General features: G+C 45.5%; 1 long non-coding RNA gene across 2 annotated transcripts in view; it reads left to right on the top strand.

Moving 5' to 3' along the window:
- Nucleotides 1-596: 596 nt before the first annotated feature.
- Nucleotides 597-7,614, top strand: part of LOC122920741 — a 77,581-nt gene continuing 70,563 nt past the window's right edge. For both annotated transcript variants that reach the window (XR_006386934.1, XR_006386933.1), the window contains exon 1: nt 597-836. This is a non-coding gene — a long non-coding RNA (uncharacterized LOC122920741). The remainder of the gene's footprint in view (nt 837-7,614) is intronic.

The raw sequence follows: 7,614 nt of genomic DNA, 5'->3' as shown, positions 1-7,614 counted from the left end.
GGCCGGCTGTTCCGGCGAGTGAATAGCCTGTCGGATCCGTCCTGCTGCTAGTGCACGCGTGCCCCCAGACTACCGCTCGGGCACCAGTCAATGGGGTCGGAGCGGTAGTACCGGGGCACGCGTGCACTAGCGGCAGGACGGATCCGACAGGCTGTTCACCCACTGGAACAGCCGGCCGGAGTCCCTTGCCGCTAGTGTGAAACTAGCCTTTGAAGTTTTGTGAGGGAAGATCAGGCACCATGACACTGCGGGGTAAATTGAAACTCTGATTATATGTATAGGTATGGGTTCTGGTTGGATCACAGCTTGCCTTAATGCAGTTTCTCAAAAAAATTTACTTTACCAGAATACCCCTTTAAGTTAATTACAATCACCCAAGCACTTTATGTAATTGCATTGCTTTTTCTTACCTATTTAGGATGGACTCAGTGGAAAAGGGAATGTAAACAGTTTGTGTGTCGAAACTGTATTTTGTTACTTTGTGCCTGTACCTTTAACCAAATATGCTTTGTAATGCTGATATGTGCGGGATCCAAGTTCTTCATTAAGTACACGTGACTGAAGTGGAGTTGCTGACTTGCCTGATAAAAAGGGATGTTTTCCGCCATTGGGTGGTTAGTTTTTAATGTACCTGCTGTCAACTAAAGAGCGACAGACCATTTGGATTGACCACATTGAGTCTAGAGAAAGATTCCGCCTAAGAAGAAACACACAAGATGTGAGCCTGCCGGCCAAGACTAGATAGCGTGGCTGACCGATAAGAAAGGATCGAGGTACACCTCCAGAAGCCAGAAAGGCTGAAGGTGATCCGACTGCTACTTCCAATGGTGATTGAGGTCAGTTCCGTTTGTAGTCAACAGTCGACATCCGGCATTATTAGTTTTATCTGCCTGGTGTAAGGGATCGTCTCTTTTCAGGGGGCCACACTCACAGATATCTTCGCGGACATGATTGTAATTTCCAAACTCTTGCTTTATTTCAGACACTCTAGCAAAACACAGGTTAAGAAGTCGCAGCTTCAACTTATCACGTGTGACATCCACACAATATAACAAACACTTGCCCGGCTAGGCTCTAACTAAACACATAAGCGTATCCCTGACTCACCAAGAGAGCCCTGTTCACACATGGAACACAAATGCGTCTTTCCTCAGCCATTCAGTCCAGCAACCTCCAGGCTGTGACACTTCAATACCTTTTGGGGGATTGTGGCCCAGTAGTCCTCCCAACTCTGGCTTTGTGATCCATGTTTCACAGGCGTCACCGTGCCCCCCAAATTTAGGCTATTGCCTATCCTCGTGGCCCCTCAGCCCACACGGCTGAGACCACTCACACAGAGCCTCACAATAGACTCCAGAGTGAGACACATCCAAGATCCAGTAGCAGGATTAAATAGGATCCCTGGACATGAGCATGCCTCAAGTCCCGGACTGGAACCTGGGGAAACAACACCTCAATGTTCACATTGCCACACTGGGTAACACTATTTTATAGAATAAAGTGACTTGCTGTTTCACAAATGGACTAGTTGTAAATGCCACTCCCATGTTATATCTAAGTGACCCTATGTTCAGTCTATATCCAAAACTGAAATATTAATACTAAACATAGCAGATATTTGTTTATAGTGGATAAATGTCTAATAAGAACTTATGGAACAAGAGTGGCAGTATAAAACATTACAAGAGATTGTGTTGTTTTAATTTTCTTGGATGCCAGGGTATGGTCTGACATAGCAGAGTATGATGTGCTAGGCAACAAGGCATAGCATGTACTGAATTTATGACAGAAGTGAACAAGAATGAGTAGAGACTTTCACTAGTCATTGTGATCCAAGTAAGCGAATATCAGCATCACAGGTAGAACAACCTTTAAAAAAACACAAATGTATGGATTAAAACACCAGGATTTGACCTGCAGAGTGGAATGTGTGTGAAGTGAACAATTCCACTAAAGGTGGTTCTTCAGCTGAAATTTATCAATGAACGATCCCTTTAGCTGAGACTATCATTGTCTGAAGAGAAGTCGGTAGGGTTTTAAATTTTTATCCGATAGTTGACAGAGAGATCTATTGTTCAAAGAAAGATTATTCATGGCCAAAACACCTTTCTTTGAAAGCACATTCCCAGAAAGATCTTCTCACAGTGGGGAGTGGGGGAAACTCCCGACCGTATACTGGGAACTGTTACTAGGCCAGACTACAGTGAAGAGAGCAGGCCACAAACTATAGCCGCCCTAATCCTGACCCTGATCTCCTGACCACATGAGCGAACCCTGAAGGTGGAAGGCCTCATGCCCTGGAACCTGGATCCTGCTGACCCTGATGGTCTCTGGCATAGGGGTCAGAAATAGGAGACAACCGGTTCCTCAGGTACACAGATGAACCAGAGTCTCCTGCTGGCTAGTAACAGGTGAAAAGGAAAAGACCATATGCAGCAACTGGATCAGCAGGTAAGAACACCAGAAAACTCACTTACCTGCAGCTTCCACCACGACTGGAATCCGTGCATACGAACCAGAGCCCACACACCAAACAGGTCACAACACAAACAACGCATACAGGAAACCAGCATACCAGTTACTGCCTGGACCCCCATGCAGCAAGGTGCACGGCATCCTCAGGCAGCGCTGCATACAGGCTTATAGTTCACCCCTCTGGGAAGCAAGCCCCCTCACGGAAGTACAACATACAACAGGGGAATATCAAGCAGACATGCTGGAAACAACATGAACAGACCAGACAGTCACAACACACTAGACATAAATACACCCTGGACAAAACTCACACCAATCAACAAAGGGTAGGATGGGAAGGAGACACTGGGAAGACCTTGATGACCACAAGGGTAGCCCTCACTAGACAGATGGTAAAGCCAGGAGCAGTGAACTACCAGCACACACCAAGTCTGGAGGAACACTGAGCTACAGGCATCCAGCAGAAGCTAAATAGCCCAAGGCGACCACACCCACACCAAGAACGCACATTAACTCCAAGTAAACCAAACACAAGGAAGAAGCAACTAAGGGGAATAGCACACACAAGCAAACTGCAACAGGTTGCCGCAGGCAACAGTGTCACGGCGCACACAGCAAAACCTGTGACACCGCCACAACATGCCAAAACAGCGTCACAGCATACACTATAGGCCGTGACAGATCTTTCATTCATCGTCTGACTTCATTAGACATGTATGGCCAGTTTGAAAACTGTAACGACCAATATGGACTAAAATGTGTATGGTTCTGTCTGTGAAAAGATTGTTCCCCAGATCATTGTTTGTTCAATAGATGTTCAACCATCAACCAACCTCTATTGTGTAGGGCTATTGTGTAAGCAATTTTATATATATATATATATATATATATATGTAATGTGTAGGGGCAGTGATAATGAACATTTGTTGTAATATACTTGCATTACTGAAATCATACATTTCCATTACAAAAATAGCCCTAAAGTGGCCCATTTTCTGCCTTAGGGCTCTTTCACACTTGCGTTGTCCGGATCCGGCGTGTACTCCACTTGCCGGAATTACACGCCGGATCCGGAAAAACGCAAGTGAACTGAAAGCATTTGAAGACGGATCCGTCTTCAAAATGCTTTCAGTGTTACTATGGCAGCCAGGACGCTATTAAAGTCCTGGTTGCCATAGTAGTAGTGGGGAGCGGGGGAGCGGTATACTTACAGTCCTGTGGGGCTCCCGGGGCGCTCCAGAATGACGTCAGAGCGCCCCATGCGCATGGATGATCCATGCGCGTGGGGTGCCCTGACGTCACTCTGGAGCGCCCCGGGAGCCGCACGGACGGTAAGTATACTGCTCCCCCGCGCCCCACTACACTCTACCATGGCTGCCAGGACTTTAGCGTCCCGGCAGCCATGGTAACCACTCTAAAAAAAGCCAAAAAGCTAAACGTCGGATATGGCAATGCGCCGAAACGACGTTTAGCTTAAGGCCGGATCCGGATTAATGCCTTTCAATGGGCATTAATTCCGGATCCGGCCTTGCGGCAAGTGTTCAGGATTTTGGGCCGGAGCAAAAAGCGCAGCATGCTGCGGTATTTTCTCCGGCCAAAAAACGTTCCGGTCCGGAACTGAAGACATCCTGATGCATCCTGAACGGATTTCTCTCCATTCAGAATGCATTGGGATAATCCTGATCAGGATTCTTCCGGCATAGAGCCCCGACGACGGAACTCTATGCCAGAAGAAAAGAACGCAGGTGTGAAAGAGCCCTTAGCATAGCTCCCTGTCTTCTGTTTACTTAAATGTGGAGACGCGCTCCACACTGACTGCTGGTGCCCTCACTGCCTCTCTCCAAAATATATATATAATATATATCACTGCCTCTACACCAGGGTTGCCCAACCTGCGGCCCTCCAGCTGTTGAAAAACTACAGCTATTAGGGCATGCTGGGAGTTGTAATTTTGCAACAGTTGGAGGGCCGCAGGTTGAGCATGTCTGCTCTACACATTACAAAAAAAAGTGACAGACACATTCTGTCATTTGGGATAAGGGATTAAAGATTATGGAAAAGCTCATTGGATATACTGTTACAGGGTAATAACATAATTATTGTAAATGAGGGAATGTTCACATACATATCTTAAATTCTATCATCTTGTGCAAATGGACTGTTAAGTGGACATTTTAGAATGTATAGACATTGCTGAAACCTGAAATGCAAGGATAATGATGCAGTTAAAAAGCTTCACCCTTGTTGTCTTTCATAGTCACTTCTGCACGTCCAAAAAGAAACATTAAAGAGGTTGTCCGGGCTTTTTCTATTGATGACCTATCCTCAGATCGGTGGGGGTCCGACACCCAGCACCCCTGCTGATCAGCTGTTTGAGGAGCTCCCGTCTCCCTTCTCTCTTCCTGTCTGCTGCTGTTCCATAGACATGTATAGGTGTCAGACCCCCGCTGATCTGATATTGATGACCTATCCTGAGGATAGGTCATCAATAGAAAAAGCCCGAACAACCTCTTTAATGTGGACCTTGTATTTCTGGTGCAAACCATCTTTTAATGTTGGGCTAGTTTAAGGCGTATGAGCCCTTTAAATAGCATTTGTCTAATCAAGTTGTGTAGCAACTCAATAAAATATGTTAAATAGTTTTTTAAGCACTTTATGTTCTTATGTGTAGTGACGGCCAATTAATACAAGCAGAGCAAGCAGAGCCTTCTGGAATCTATCCAGCACTCAGCTATTCACTCCATGCCTGTACTAAAATATATAGAGGCAGCTGAGCCTCCTGGAACTGGCTGCCAGAACCCAGCCAATCATTCCGGTGGATCACAGGACCAAGAAAGAGGAGAAGGGTGTACTTTTCATAGTGCTGTATATTAATCTTACATCAATTGCTATGTTTAAGTGAAAATTCAATCACATCATAAAGGAGCAGGACAAACAAGCCACAAGAAGACACCTGATCACGCCACAACTTCTTTATATATAGAATCCCCTTCTTCTCAATCATATCAGACCTTGTCTCAAAGTGACCACACACTTCTACTCATGATTTTATGGTAGCAGAACAATGCATATGTTTACTGCACATTACAGGAAGAATACACCCAGTGATGTCACAGTATAAATAACAATGGGCTTTACAATTAATATGTAGATTTTGATTGTGAGCCCTACTGGGGACAATGAGTGATGACGTCTGTAAAAGCTCTGCGGAATATGTTGGCGCTATATTTATATACAGTATATGTGCCTTAATAGATCTCAACAAAACTTGGTACATATACTTTTTGTGATCCAACTTAAAATACTGACAGCCGACAGGGTTATGGAAGGTTCTAGTAAAGTAATTTGTTTTTGATGCAGCGTACAGTTTATACACTAAATTGCCTCTAACTGCTGAGGTACTGCTTCTCACTCTGCCTCTCATCTCCCATAAATTTCAGGCTGCCTCTCATCTCTCTGCATTTGCTGTCTAAAAGACAGACTGTTTGCTGCCCATAACAACCAATCACAGCACAGCTTTCATTTTTGCCCATAGCAAAGCTTTCATTTTACTACAGTTCTTCTCAGTCTGCCTCTCATCTCTCTTCATGTTGTCAGATTTTACAAAGAAAGTAAAATTACTATGAGTGACTGAGACAACCAAACAATGTGACCGAATATTTAAAAAAGCACTTCCATAAAAGCATTATTCTCTGGCCCCTTAGAAAGGTACATGATATAGATAGCTATTAAGTACATTTTCTTACTGGGGACTCTATCTGTTTGTTATCCACTGCTATTTCATGTGACCAGTACTTTGACTCTCCAACTGACACAGTGTGTTCTGTGTGGCCAGTAAGTCAGTTTCTCTATTCATTCCTTTGTCAGTCTCTTTGGAATGAACAGTGAAACTTCCTGTCCATACATAAGACCCTGTGTCAGTTGTCAGAGTGTTGGTCACGTGACACAGCTGAGAACCTAGAGCGAGTGGATAATTCACAAATACTTAAGAAAATTTACTTCACTGTTGTTGGCATCGTGTGCCTTTGTAATGGACCAGAGAATATTTGTTTTGTGGTAGTGCCTCTTTAAGAATGAGCAATAATGCCCTGTATCTCCCCTCCCCCATCTCCGATGTCCCCCATCTTGGAAAACTCCATGTTCCCTTCCGGTATGGAGCAGGGTCCTTTCAATAGATGGGTTGAGGCTAACAAGTTTAAAGCACATCATTTCCCATCTTGTGGTAAATGGCTTTCATCTCAGTCCCAAATTGACATTTCGGAACCTTCAACCCTTTCGGTTTAGCAAGTTCCACAATTCTGACACTTCCCCATACTTCAGATTACACTATAAGACAAAACGTCCTTTGAATTTATAATTGTTGTATTACGCCATGCTCTCCTGCAATTATATCGCCTACTTAATTTCCCTACCAACCAACTCTCCCCTTCATATATACTAAACTGGGACTAATATCTGGGCCTTACTTTTGCATCAGAACAAAAAGACCGACTTTTTACACTGACACACAAATTTTCTATTGCTAGTAGAACCCAGGAAGCTGAGTTTAAAGGGATTCTGTCATCAGATTTTACCCCTATAACCTAAAGATATCCTCATGTCCGGACTAAGAAGAAGAATCCTAAGCTGGCCTTATTAAAAGTCACTAAGGCTCTATTTGTCAAAAAAACAGGTTTTTATAACCTGCCAATCACTTACTTAAGGTGCCCAAGGGGATGTCCGTTAATACAGTGTGCCCGTCCGCACCCCTCGCCTTCCGGTGCCCAGCGCCGCCTTCCGTCTTCATCACCGCCTTCTACAGCTCAGCGCCGCCCCTGCAATCCTCCCGTCCCTTTGCCAGATCCCGCGCCTGCGCACTAGGCTCGGCCAATCTGCAGGTCATATTAGGGTTGAGCGAAGTGCGCATCACGCCGGCGCATGCGCACTTCGCTCAATGAAGCCGCTGCCAGGAGTCCGCACGGGCGCATCAGGCCGAGCCTAGTGCGCAGGCGCGGGATCTGGCAAAGGGACGGGAGGATTGCAGGGGCAGCGCTGAGCTGTAGAAGGCGGCGATGAAGACGGAAGGCGGCGCTGGGCACCGGACGGCGAGGGGTGCGGACGGGCACCCTATATTAACGGACCTCCCCTTGGGCACCTTAA

Source organism: Bufo gargarizans, chromosome 10 (genome assembly GCF_014858855.1).
Source record: "Bufo gargarizans isolate SCDJY-AF-19 chromosome 10, ASM1485885v1, whole genome shotgun sequence".
Classification (NCBI taxonomy): domain Eukaryota; kingdom Metazoa; phylum Chordata; class Amphibia; order Anura; family Bufonidae; genus Bufo; species Bufo gargarizans.
This window is presented reverse-complemented; position numbering and strand designations above follow the sequence as displayed.